At 40.8% G+C, this 15,005-nt stretch overlaps 1 protein-coding gene across 1 annotated transcript in view; it reads left to right on the forward strand.

Moving 5' to 3' along the window:
* Positions 1-15,005, forward strand: part of SHC1 (SHC adaptor protein 1) — a 974,352-nt gene that overhangs the window by 834,761 nt on the left and 124,586 nt on the right. The gene's annotated exons all lie outside the window — the stretch shown is intronic.

Raw genomic sequence — 15,005 nt, forward strand, 5'->3', positions numbered from 1 at the left:
ACAACATTGAAGCTTTAGTTAATCGGATAACTACAGCTCGATCTTGTAATATCGACAGCTAAAATTGTTAAACTGTTGATTCAACAAAGGGGAAACACTTCCCTTGGCCGAATAAAAAAAAAAGCAAAAAAACTTTACGTCCGAAATCAAGTGGGGGGCTTCACCCCGTGAAAGTCGGCATCGGACTGACCCGTAATGGGGGGGTATTATCGTCACCCTGTGAAAGTCGGCATCTGGCTGTCCTGTAATGGGGGGTACCACCACAGCCACCGATGTTGGGGGCTGTGCTCCCCACACCCCCCTACCTAAATATAACAACTCCGAGATTGTTCCAAATTGGAGAAACGGGCATACTGCACAGAACTGCCAAGGGAAGTGTTTCTCTGGGTTAAATCGTCCGTTCGACAATTTACGGTTTTGATAATACAAGTTCAAGCTGTACTTATTCGATTAAGTAAAGCTTTGATCTTGTAATATAGAACATGTATGAGCACAGCTGAGACATTCTGAAGAAAAACAAAAACAATGCTCTGTACAAACTTTACCTTTGTAAGGCTATGTTTATTCTGAGTTTTGTAAGATTTGCAAAAAATCCAAGGGGTGGACCTTGGGAGCTGAGTATTGAATACCAAAAGCTCCTCAGTTGCCAGGGGAGTTTTATGTATTGAATACCAAAAGCTCCTCTGTGATTAAATGCAGGTTTGCCCACCTCCCATCCAGATGACCACATATATATCTCAAGTGTGTTACTTACCTGCAGCTAAGCTACATTTGTATTCACTTGATTTAAAAAAAAAAAATTTGTTTGACTCTAGCAAAGAATGTATGATTGATTTTAATATGCCTTGTTTGATTGCTCAATAGTTTTTATGTCTGTCTGTATTTGAAATGTTTGTGTTATGTGATTTTTTAAAGCATATGTACAGCTAACTAACTTTTATGCCTTCAGTTCTGATGAAGTCTGTTTTATCAGATGAAAGCACTTAACTATTAAAAATTACTTTGCTCCCTTTGGATGATGGTTGGATTTGCCTCAGTGTGGCTTTTACTGATTTTGATCATACTACTCTGATTTATCACTTTTTTTGGATGAAATCTTAAGGGTTTACCTTTAAAATGTTTAAGTCCACTTCTCCGACACTCAAGATGAGTGAAAGTATGTTTTCAAGAAAAATGCTGAACTCAACAGTGAATGCTAGAGTGCATTCGCTGGTGTGACGTTGGCATTTTGAGTGGCGATTGCATTACAGTGAGGATCAGGACATGTACCCTTTCCCTCACTGTAGTGCGATCTCAGAGTTAGTATATATAATTAGGGGGTGTGGGGGGCTTCCCCCCTGCATGTAACGGTCATCGGAGACATCCTCAAAGTGTTGTGCCTTTCACACAAAGTCGACATTCCTTTGTCGACTTTTTGTCTACTAGGTTCGCTCTTTTGAGCATTTGGCTTTGCTGTTTCTGACATTTCAGATCGGGTGAGTAAATAGTCACACAAGTGTGTTGCGACATTTTAAAGGTAAACCATCTTAAGAACACATGAGGTTTTAGTCAGTTTTACCATTTCATGAGCATGTCTAACATTTAGTCATGAATTCCCATTTCTGTCCAGATGGGCAGCTGTCTCTGTTGCTGTAGCTTCACCTTTCAGTGTCTGTCCTACCCATTTTTTTATTGTCTACTTGGAAGTCTCAGCTCAGTACTGATTGTGGGAGAGGCAAGTTCCATAAGTCTTCTTCCTTGTCCATAAAGTTTCCTCATCCCAGGTAAGAAGTTGTCCTCATTCATCTTTTAACATCTCTGTCTTTGCCTTCACATTTGATTCTGTTGATCCAGATCATGCCCCTTTGTCCCTTTTTGGTTGTGTGTATATTAAAGCTGTTAGCACTTTGTGTGGTGTTTGATTCCTCTGTGCTGGCAGGCTGGGCAGTTGCTGCATGAAGTAGACTTGTTTGTTTAAATCTTAGGAAGAAAATCCTTTAAATTATAAAACAAACCATTTTTACCTTAAGTATTTAATTTAAATGATTTGCTCACACTTTTATCACAGCAATGAATAGTGGGAATTAATTATTGTGATTAAGCTACATTGTGCACCCCATATGGTCTGCCTTTGAAGTACCATAGGCTTGAGTAATACAGGGCAGCTTAGACATGCAGTGCTTGCTGTTGTGGAGCAGAGCACAGAAAGATCAGCACTTTTACGTATGAGTAATTAAAATCTGCTCTTGGTTTTGCTGTTTTTCACCCAGTTGAATTCTCTTGCGTTAGCATTTTTCACACCACTGATTTCATTTTATTTGCCCTTCTTTGAACCTTCTGTACGAGTCTTCCATCTTGTTAGGTTTTAAAAAATAAAAGTATACACAGTAATCCGTATGTGCATAATCTTCTTCTTCTCTTTTGGCTGTTCCCATTGGGGGTCGCCACAGCGGATCATCTGTTTTCATTTCTTCCTGTCCTCTGCATATTGCTCAGTCACACCAACCGCCTGCATGTCCTCTCTCACCATATCAGTAAACCATATGTTAGGCCTTCCTCTTTTCCTCTTACCTGGCAGCTCAATCCTTCGCATCCTTTTCCCAATATACCCATCATCCCTCCTCAGCAGATGTCCAAACCAACGCAATCTCGCCTATCTTTGTCTCCAAACCGTCCAACCTGAGCTGACCCTCTAATATACTGATTCCTAATCCTGTCCATCCTTGTCACACCCAGTGCAAATCTTAACATCTTTAACTCTGCCACTTCCAGCTCTGACTCCTGCCTTTTTGTCAGTGCCACCGTCTCCAACCCATACAACATAGCTGGTCTCACTATCCTCTTGCAGACCTTTCCTTTCACTCTTACTGGTACCCGTCTGTCACAAATCATTCCTGACACTCTTCTCCACCCATTCCACTCTGCCTCTACTCTCTTCTTCACCTCTCTTCCACACTCACCATTACTCTGAACTGTTGATCCCAAGTACTTAAACTCATCCACCTTTGCCAACTCTACTCCCTGCATCCTCACCATTCCTTTATCCTCCCTCTCATTCACGCACACATATTCTCTCTTAGTCTTGCTGACCTTCATTTCTCTTCTCTCTAGAGCATGTCTCCACCTCTCCAGGGTCTCCTCAACCTGATCCCTACTCTCACTACAGATCACAATGTCATCTGCAAAAATCATAGTCCATAGGGAATCCTATCTGATCTCGTCTGTCAACCTGTCCATCATTGCAAATAAGAAAGGGCTCAGAGCTGATCCTGCATTGTAATCCCATCTCCACCTTAAACAGATCTGTCACTCCCACTGCAGACTTCACCACTGTCACACTACCCTTGTACATATCCTGTACCACTCTTACATACTTCTCTGCCACTCCTGACTTCCTCATACAGTACCACAACTCCTCTCTAGGCACCCTATCATATGTTTTCTCTAAGTCCACAAAGACACAATGCAACTCCTTCTGACCTTCCCTATATTTCTCCATCAACAGACTCAGAGCAAACATCGCATCTGTAGTGCTCATTCCTGGCATGAAACCGTACTGCTGATCGCTAATCATCACTTCCCTTCTTAACCTAGCTTCCACTACTCTTTCCCATAACTTCAAGCTGTGACTGATTAGATTTATCCCTCTGTAGTTACTACAACTCTGCACATCACCCTTATTCTTAAAAATAGGTACCAAAACACTTTTTGTCCACTTCTCAGGCATCCTCTGACTTTCCAAGATTTCCTTAAACAATCTGGTTAAGAACTCCACTGCCATTTCTCCTAAGCACCTCCATGCTTCCACTGGTATGTCATCTGGACCAACAGCCTTTGCAGTCTTCATCCTCTTCATAGCTGTCCATACTTCCTCCTTGCTAATCTGTTTCACTTCCTGATTCATTATCCCCATATCATCCAACCTTTTCTCTCTCATTGTCTTCATTCATCAGCCCCTCAAAGTACTCTTTCCATCTGCTCAACACACTCTCTTTGCTTGTGAGTATGTTTCCCTCACTATCCTTTATCACCCTTACCTGCTGCACATCTTTCCCAACTCAGTTCCTCTGTCTAGCCAATCGGTACAGGTCCTTTTCTCCCTCTTTAGTGTTGAACCTTTCATACAACTCTCCATATGCCTTATCCTTAGCCTTCGCCACCTCTCTCTCTTCGCCATGCTCCTCATCTCCTTATACTCCTGTCTACTTTCTTCATCTCTCTGACAATCCCACTTTTTCTTCACCAAGCCTCTTCCTCTGTATACTCTCCTGTACTTCCTCATTCCACCACCAGGTCTCCTTGTCCTCCTTCCTCTGTCCAGATGTCACACCAAGCACCTTTCTAGCTGTCTCCCTTACCATCTCTGCTGTAGTTATTCTGTAATTCTTCAATGCCCCCAGTGCCTGTTTTAACTCTTCCCTGAACTTCAGCTTGCAATCATCCTTTTTCAACTTCCACCATTTGATCATTGGCACTGCTCTCACACTTTTCCTCCTCTTCTTCATCACCAACATCATTCTACAGATCGCCATTCTATGCTGCCTAACTACACTTTCCCCTGTCACCACTTTATAGTCTCCAATCTCCTTCAGACTGGCCCTCCTGAATAGGATATAATCCACCTGTGTGCATCTTCCTCCACTCTTGTATGTCACCCTGTGCTCCTCCCTCTTCTTAAAGTATGTACTCACCACAGCCATGTCCATCCTTTTCACAAATTCCACTACCATCTGATCTTCTGCATTCCTCTCCTTAACACCATACCTGCCCATCACTTCCTCATCCCCTCTGTTCCCTTCACCAGCATGCCCATTGAAATCCGCTCCAGTCACCAGTCTCTCACCCTTGGGTACACTCACCACCACTTCATCCAACTCGCTCCAAAATTTTTCTTTCTCATTCATTGCACACCCAACTTGCGGAGCGTATGCACTAACAACATTCATCATTACACCATCAATTTCCAGCTTCATAAACATCACTCTATCTGACACTGTTTTCACCTCCAAAACACTCTTGGCATACTGTTCCTTCAGGATAACCCCTACCCCATTTCTCCTCCCATTCACACCATGATGGAACAATTTGATCCCGCCTCCTATACACCTGGACTTACTCACCTTCCATCTGGTCTCTTGCACACACAATACTTTTCTGGGCTATTGTGGAAATACACCACCTTGAAGGATCAGATGCCTGAACCACTAATCAAACTTTTGTTACTTGAGCCATAGACAATGCTTTATTCCTCTATCCCACGGTGTTGGCACATTGCATTTAAACCTGCCTTAAAGCTGTGTGCAGAATTTTCTCTTATTAGTCCTAGGGAGCACCAAGGTATAGCTCTGTAACAGGTTTGCCAAAACTCAAACTCTTGTTCAGAAGTATCAGCATTCACATGAACTGCATTTTATAATTACCCTTAATACTTCTCTTTTACCCTTATGATGCGTGTCACACGAACACAAATGCAATCTGTTTAAGTTTCTTTTGAACAAGGATTGGCGTTTTAGACATGTATAAATTGAAAGATTTGTACATTTTAATTGCTTCTGCACTTGTGATATGAAAGGCAATGTGTATCTTGCTATCTGCTCTTGTGATACTTGCTATGTGTGAAAATTCAAGAGGAAATTCATATAGAATGCTCACGTTGGGAAACCTTTTGATGTGTTTAAAAGTAGCATTCTTTGTGCTTTAAATAGATATGTTCTGGCCAGATGTAAAGTTCAAAGTTTTAGGTATATGTACATGGGTTCGCTTAATTTATTTGAAATTCATTAAAATCAGCCTGTGTTTTGTTGACAGTCACTAGCATGTCTCTGTGCTCTTGTCAAGTAACCCTATGAGGCAGGGAGATGCCACAAAAAGAAAGGAGTCTGGGGAAGACATCATCCTGGCAAATGGAAAAATATGAAGGCCATCAGTAGTAAAGAATTATATGTCATTTGTATATCAGACTGATTTGTACATGTGCTTGGGTTGAAAATGTACCAACAGTGGGCCCTGCTGGACAGAAAAGAAATATACCTGTATGCCAGAGTGTATTGTAACTGTGTTAAAATGAATATATCGTAACAGAGGAAACTGGAAGAGAAGAGGTTAAACTCAGTCCAGCTAACTTTGAAAAATAGTCTGAAATTAAATTACCTGGTTTAGGCCTTAAAGATTGCATTTTACAGCTCTGATTGCAACAGAGACAAAATGTCTGTGAAAACCAGGACTAGGAATTCTACAGTATTGTCCTTGGGAGTGAACTACTTGTTAACCTCGAAGGGTGGAAGTTTTCGAAATGGTTTTATAGCTTCCTTATGCTATAACACATCTCAGCAAAGCTCTGTACATGTGTATTATGATACATATGTACTAGATTCTATTTCACTTGCTAGTAAAGGGGCTAGTGTGGGAACCAGAAGTCTAGATTACCAGATGTGTGTGATGTCATTCTATAAGCCGGCACCGAAATGATGATTTAATACTAGATGAAACAGAAGTCTCAGGGCAGTCAGTTTGTGAAACCTGACAAGAAGGAAGACCACTCACCCACATCATTTTGCTTTGCTGTAGTAAGTGAACTAAGGAACAGTAATTCTTTAGATCAGTCAGGAAAATATAGTGAGATTAGTTAAGTATTGTTTTTATGCATCTGTGTGAGTGTGTGAGTTTTTCCATCAGTGTTATTTGTAATATTTCCTGTGTATGAAACTCTGGTATTTATTGTAAATAGATGTGTAGTATTTCATGTTCTTTTATTATTAAATATATTTAAACTTTTCATTGTGACCGGCCTTTTTAGAGAATAGTTTAACCTTTGAGAGTACTTGTATTATTTGGTGACACTGTGGCTGCTCCTGAAGCCTTGTTGCAGTGGTCAAACATTACCCTTTGTATTAGTATTAATTTTACTGAGTATAATTGGATACCCTTGTAAGAGCCTTAGAGTATCTGGCTTTGGAGTGCTCTGATGGCAGTATCTACCTTATAGTATGGGCAGAGGGGCACACCTGGTAAATCTGTGCCAGCCTTTCCCAGGTGTGTGTGTGTTTGTGTGTGTGTGAATCTCAGCTACTTGGAGCAAGGGCACAGAGCATTGGTTTTACAGAGGTGGTGGTGAAGGACTTGGCTTGGAACATTTGGCTGAGGACTCAACTCTACATCTGTGCTCAGTGTGGAGTCTTATTTTGGGGTCTGGTGAGAGAGAGGGAAACCTAGCCCCAGGATGGGAGTGTGTACCCTGTGTGCTCTTAAGGTAAGTTGTGCTTGGTGCAGAGAGCTGTGTCTGAAAATACTGTGTGTATCTATTTTTTTTTTTTCAAAGTGAACATCCTTCACTGGTGTCAGTGGTGGAGATTGAAGCTCCTTGATTACTGGCCCAGAGGAGGGACATCCCATCATTGTAGAATTTTCTACCGAGAAGAAATATACTTTCCTAACTCTGTCATCAATTACTAATATTAGACAGGCAGCAGATCAACAGATACATACCGAAGGCGATTCAAGATTTCATTCTGGTATGAAAGCATATTAGAAATGAAATGTACACATTAATATTTTCCCTTCTTTATACTTCTCACCCTTCACATTTCCACTGCTGATGCTTTAAGGCATCACCCTCACCATTATATTTTTCTGTGACTGGCAATGACTGCAAGCTTTTTGATGAACTGACACTGTTTCAATTGCTATCAGTGATTTTCCACATGCTGTTTCTGTCCCGGACTTGTGGTGTTTACACAGTTTTTTTTTTCAAAAATAGTCATATTTGCAATGAAAACATGCTACATCTTGATGGAACAAAAATGCAGTCTGAGTACATTCTATACTATGTATATTTTCTCGTTCACCTGATTCTTTATGTAGATTATCATATGTTTTACTAAAATTTTTAACACTTTTTCATCAAGTGGTCTGTGGAATGATTAAATTTTATGCTTCTACAAGCTGACATTTCTTGGGAATTCTGATAACTTTGAAATGTTTGCTTTAATCATAAAAAAGAAGGCATAACATAACTCTAATGGCTATTAAGCATGAAAAATTTTAAAATCCCTCCTCCTCATCCAGAAAAATAGATTGCTTAATGAGACTTGTCAGTTTTTTTGGCATGTGAATATTCAGCAACGTTCTGAATTATTTCTAGGCAGCTATAGATGGTGTCTGTGTTATTGGGAATAAAAGAACAGCAATCTGTTTCAATGAGTGTGCATATACCCCTTTAGGTTTGATGAAGTTGAGTGCCATGTAGATGTCCTTCTATTGTCATGTTGCAGTATTCATTACTGTAGGGAGGTTACTGCCTGCAGCACTGGACATCCAGTCAGTATACCAAAGTCTTAGGAGCAGGTGTACATGCAACGTTTGATGTCAGAGCCATAAACTGATGGCTATAAAGGTGACATCTGCACATACCCACTTCAGAATTTTTCTGCCGCGGGGACCTTCGGACTTCTAATTGCCAGCTTCGGGAAGCTGTTCACTTGTTTGACGACTGTCCACTTCAGATAAGTACCCTTTGGGGATTTTTTTTTGTTTTCTATTCATTAGCTTTTCAGACGTACATGTCAGCTAGAAAGGTGAGGTGTGCTTGTGGAAGACTAATTCCACACAAGGACATGCACGATAAATGCTTGTTTTGTGTAGGGGAGGCCCACGACCATACGTCTTGTTACATTTGTCAATCGTTTTGCTTAAAACTCTTCTCAACCATCTGGCTGCTTTCAAACTCTAGATATCTAGAGAACCATAGACTACAGCATCTAGAGTTAGGTATGGAGGGCGGAGTAGGTACTTCCGACGAGCCGCCTAGGAAGAAGGCCAAAAAAAATAGGCCTGATGTCCATACTGCACCTCAGGAGTCTTAAGGCAGATGTTAGCCCAGGATCCCATTGGATGCTCATTTCTCAGTTGGAACCGGGAACTGTAATGGAAGCCGATCCGACAGGAATGCTGAATACGTCCGCTGAGGTTGATCAGCCATCAGTCCCTGATGGTAAGGAGGAACCATGGCTCATGGCGTCTGAGTGGCCTACTCCTGCTCTGCAATTCTCCCATATGTTGGCTTCTAAATCCACCCATCCTTCAACTCCCCAGAAAAGAAAACAAAAATTAAAGCATATAGAACAACAATCTGCTCCTGGATGGGAAGTTTTCTCCCAAAATCTTTTCAGGGCATTCCATACCCTACAATCACAGGTACTGCCACCTGAATTTTGTACTGGGAAAACTCACTTTACCCCCATTTGAGCCATCCCACTCTGCATTACTGAATCTATGTACCTGGAAAACAGTACTGCTGGTGGCCCTCGCATCTGCCAGGAGGGTATCTAAAATCCAAGCCCTGATCTCCATCCCTCCTTACCTCTCATCTTCCATAAAGACAGGGTCGCCCTCAGGACTAACCCTTCCTTCATGCCTAAGGTGTTTAATGAACTATCCTTGAATCAGACCATTAACTTCTGTTTTCCTCCCTCAACCTCAAAATTCCTCTGAAAGAACAATACATTCCCTAGATGTCCACAGGCAACTCTGGTATTATCTGGACAAGACCAAACCTATTAGATTGTCTGACCAGCTATTTGTCTCCTTTCACGCAGGGGCCTTGGGGAAAGCAGTTTCTAAATAAGACTATCTCTTCATGGATATCTAAGGCTATCTCTGCTACTCCTTTCATGGCAAAACCCTACCTGAAAGTGTGAGGGCTCATTTCAGTAGCGCATCTGCCTCCTCAGCTGCTTTCTTCAAGGGGGTAGACTACACTTGTATCCTACCTAGAAGCTGCTTCCTGGTCATCAGTCCATACTTTTAGCAGACATTACAAACTAGATTTGGTTTCTAGGGGCAAAAGTGGCTTTGCTAGGTCCATTCTACATGACCTAATAGACCATGGACCTCATCCCTCCTCGCAGGCTCATACCTAAATCTTTTGTACATAGAATAGTTGTGTAAAAATGTACCATAACCTTAGATGTTCTTAGATGTTCTTCTCTTCCATGTTGCAGTATTCAGTCCCAACCTCCTACCCTCTCTTTACCTGTTTAGCCACCTGAGGGGACAGATTTCTCTTCATCTACCAAATCTCAGCACTAGGCACATGCTTACAGTAGGCACCCTTGGGCATGGTATTACATGTGGGTCTGAAAAGCTTCCTCCTTCCTCTTCATTGCTTCTAGGGATACTACTGTATGTGGCAGTCCATTCTGAAGTGGGTACGTGCAGATGTCACCTTTATAACCAGCATCATTTTATGAATTTGACATCAAACATCACACGTACCCCTACTCCTATGACTTTGGTATACTGGACAGATGTCTGGTGCTGCTGGCAGTAGTCTCCCTACAGTAATGAATACTGCAACATGAAAGAGAAGGAAATCTAAGGTTATGGTTAAGTTTTTACACAGCTATTCTTTCTGTAGCACCACACTGCGTATGCATAGTCAGTTGTTGAGCTGTCAAATTAATAGACTCAGAAGTAGAATTACTTAATTCCAGGAATGGTAGACAACTTTCTAAGTTCCCAGATAGACTTCAGTACCCATAAGCAAGTACAGTGTCTGCCCCAGAAATTACCCCATCACCACGATCCATGTGAGCAAGCCCTTTAAAAGCAGTTTGTTGCGCAGTATTATGATGTACCCAGGAGGCATCTATTTTACCAAATGGGTTAGGACTGTCTTTAGTGTCTCTCCTGTGACGAGCATTATGAATCCTTCCTTCTGGTATAACAGCTGTTTTTCTAATAGCTGGACTAACATGAGCAATATAACAACAAGCAGACGGTTTCCACAAATTTAGTAATATTCGTGCAGTACTGCCATGCCCTGCCGTCCAGCCCCATTATAAATTCTCCAGGTAAAATTGTAAGCAGTAATTCTGGCAAAGTGTTTAGTTTTTGCAATAGCAAATATGTCCTTTTTAACAGTCATTGACATTTGAACAGCATTACAGTAAAGGGGGTAGAAACATGTTGATTCTTCCGATTTTTAGCAAGAAAATTAAAGTGAAATGCAGTGCAAAGTTATATCAGTCACTGGTATAGGAATCAGTGGAATATCCCCATGATGTGTGATAGGAATGTGTGCACAAACCCTGCATTTGGTAACATTGAGGGTCTGTACAAAAGTATGTTGGGCAGCAGAAACAATATTAAATCCAGGATGGCTCCAGATTTGGTTTGGATGGTAAAACATCATAGGCTCTCTCTTCCAGATGCAATGATGTCACTGTTTTGTTGTCTGGTTTGGCTGGCAGTAAGTTCTACTGGTTCATGCGGTCTGATGCCAGTGGTGTCTTGATTGTACTCATCACAGGGGAGGGTCATTTTGACATGTGACACACTGATCTGGGTAGGGAGACCTTCACAATGGATGGCAGCAACAGTTACGAGCAAAACCAAGTATAGTCCTTTCCATGTTATGCTAAGTGAGTTTCTTCAGGGAATGCACTTTGATCTATACAAAGTCTGCAGGATGCAAGTCATGGTGATCCTGCTCTGTTGGTCATTGAGCTGCATGCAGAACAGCACTATGTTATTTCTGCTAAAGAGAACACCGGGATTTACAGTAAGAAACCATGATCTCATCAATATTTTGCAGTTCTACGTTTTTTTTGAAGGGGGAGTGGCACGCATTCTCATGGGTCTGTCCATCATTTCGTGAGGGGCAATTTTCTAGCTGCATTAACTGTACTTCTAATACTAAATAAAATTAAAGGCAGTACTTCTCTCCATTTAAGATCAGTTTCTACACAAACTTTAGTTGTCTAAGCTTGATTTTATGATTAGACTTTCTCCACTCTCCCAGAAGACTGTGGTCTATATGAACAGTGAAACTGTAATTTATTGTCAAGTACTTTTGCAAAGCTCTGTGGTATTACTTGACTAGTAAAATGAGAGCCCTGATCAGACTGGATGCTACATGGGATGCCAAATATAGGGATGAGCTCTGACAATAACTTTGCCACTGTGTGTGAATCATTCTTAACACATGGATATGATTCTACCCATCCAGAAAAAAATGTTGACTATGGCAAATGCATATCGGAATTGCTGTACTTGAAAGTTCAATAAAATCACACTGAAGAGAACAGGAAGGTCCCAAAGGCTTTTTCAATGATTGAACAGATACGGGTACTGATTTAGACATGTTATGTTCTAAACAAATTACATAAGTATTTCCAAAATGTTGAGTAGCTTCTGAGAGATGCAGTGCATACCAGTTCCGTGGACATTTATTTTATTCATGCATTTTGCTCAAATGAAAAGGCAGGGGGTATTTTTTTTAACCAATTGATTTAGGAAATTTAGTGGGGCTAATAGTCAGCCAATCCAGATGGCACCACAAAAGGTCAGGAGAGGTACTGCAGCCATCTGTGTTAGCCTTCTCCTTTTCTCAGTTTCCTCTGTCTGTTCTTGAACTCCTGTAAATAAAAGTTATTTTCATGTAATTGTTGCAAAAATGTAACTTGAACAGGATAAGACAATGCAGACGGTCTTGCCACCATATATGCAAAAGTGTTACGTTTGGTAACAAAAGATTCATCTGATTTACACACAATATAATTATTGCCACTAACATCCCCCCAGGTAACAACACAGCCTTTATTGAAAACCTCCTTAGCTGGTGTGCTACAACCTTTACTCAATATGCACCTCTGAAAAAACATCCCACTTTATCAACCTCCATGGTTTCCAGCAAATAATTCAGTCCCCTACCAGAGTTCATAAACATAGCAAAAAACAATCAGTCCTACACTGGACCCTTAATAATAAACCCTTCCTCTGATGTGGCTGTTTCTGTAACATGCTAAGTGACCACCTTCCCACCTACCTACTTAGGCAGCAGCTAAAGCTGCCAAAAGACATCTTTTACAAATACATCCATACGAAAAGAAATGTATCCACCAAAATCTTTAAATCTCTCCTGCAGCAATGTAACTGGTCCCCCTTAAAACAACTCTGCCTAGATTCAGCAGTTCGGTATTTCACTAATAAATTTCTCAATATCTTAAACAACCTAGTCCCCTTAGAAAGGTCCGAACAAACTCCAAACAGATACTTTGGATTACTAGCACCACCAAGGAGCTCTTCAAACAAAGCCTGGTCCACCTGTTATAAAACTAAAAAAACAAGCTTCCCTTCTCACCTTCCAGCAATTGAGAAACCAAGCTAAAAGGCAATTAAGACTAGACAAAAATTATACTGTACAACAATCCAAATAAACGTACAAAAACAACCCTTAGAAATTCTGGAGAAATATTAATCAACTGCTAAAACCCAGACAGAGCAACACCCCAACTCCTACGACAACTGATACCGCAAAAAGTATAACTTCCTAATTCATCTCACTTTATCAGCTCTATACTGTCCCTTGTAAAAAAAACATCCTCATCCCTCTGTTAATTCCTGTAAGGTCAGTAGACATCCCTAACTCCTTCTCCATCAAACCAGTCCAAATTAATTCCATCAAAAAACTTCTTTCCAAACTCAAGCCCTCATCCCTAGACACTGACCAACTTCCCAACAAATTTCTTAGATTAGCAGCAGACGCCATCTCCTACCCAATATCACTACTAATTAATCAGTCAGTTACTGAGCAATATATTCCTAAACTCTGGAAAGTCTGTTGTATCTTTCCACTGCTTAAAGGTGGAACCTCTGCTGAGTTTTTAAATTTCAGGCCCATTGCTATACTCCCTCCCATTGCCAAAATTTTGGAAAAATGTATACACAGACAACTCCTCACCTACCTACTTGTGAACAATCTCCTAGTTGCTTCACAACATGGTTTTAGACCAAAGCACAGTGCAACTAAGTGTGTAGAGACTTCCAAGATGGTTGCAAATTAAGTAACAGCATAATTCCAGCCTTCCCAGTGTGAAAACAGAAACTCACTAGAGAAGGCCAGCAGACATGAATTCCTATAACCTACATGAAGATGTAAGACAACTGCATACAGACCTGGTTAAGATAAATGAAACACTGATGAAGTATATCAAGACAAACAAAAGGCTGGAAAAAATGGAAGAAACTTTAAACAAATATTCAGATGAGGTGATAAAGCTGCAGTAATCAGAGGTCACAATGAAGAAAAGGCTATCTAAATATGAGACTGCCCAGGAAGAGATCTTTAAAAAAAAATAGAATTGGAGGACAGAGCACATAGGGAAAACCTGAGATTTTCAGTTATACCAGAGACGCTGGAAGGCACAGACTGCTATGAAAGTACAAATAAGCAACTAGAGTGGTAGTCCACATCAGGAGTTTAGTTGAAAGGGCACATAGTGTTTATGCTTCAAACGTGGCTGTGAGAAGGCAGCCTAGACCTTTAATAACAAAGATGCAATCCTACTAGCAGAAGGAGTTGATTTTGACAAAACTGTAGCAGAAGGCAAAGTACTAAAAGTGGAAGACAGCAGAGTGTTTGTGGAGAATGGTTATTCATTGTACACCAGGCAGAAGAGAAACAAATTTATTCCACTATTCAGGGAATGTCAAGACACAGGTGTGAGATTCAGACTGCTGTACCCAGCTGTCTTCAAAGTATTCTTCCCTGGAGGGACAAAATCATTTTTTGATGACGTACATGCTAAGGAGGAAATACAAAAGTTTGTCCAACAAAAAGTGATTAGTGAGACAAAGGGATTGTGCTGCTTGTTCTGGTAATAAAGACCACAGAGAGACTGTACTTGTAAAACTTTTTCCAGTGTTTCAGTGGAAAATTGTGGAGTAAAGGAAGGGAGCATGAGAGTTTGCTAGAAGAATTGAGAGTGCATTGGAAATGAAGCAGTGGCAGGATTTGGGAGATGGAGATGAACAGTAATAAAACCAGTAACTTCATATGGGATTGCAGTGAATAATTCTGTGTATGAAATATGACAGAACAAGAAAATCAGGAAATATTGGACTTTTCCAAAATGTGTTGGATGTGTGTGGGACTCTCAACCATATGGGCCTACTTCATGTCATTAATGTTCAAAAAATGCTTTGGGGGGGACCGGAAGAGGTTAACTATAATTAAAGATTTTTTT

Source organism: Protopterus annectens, chromosome 8.part0 (assembly GCF_019279795.1).
Source record: "Protopterus annectens isolate FY-2018-M chromosome 8.part0, PAN1.0, whole genome shotgun sequence".
Taxonomy (NCBI): Eukaryota; Metazoa; Chordata; order Ceratodontiformes; family Protopteridae; genus Protopterus; species Protopterus annectens.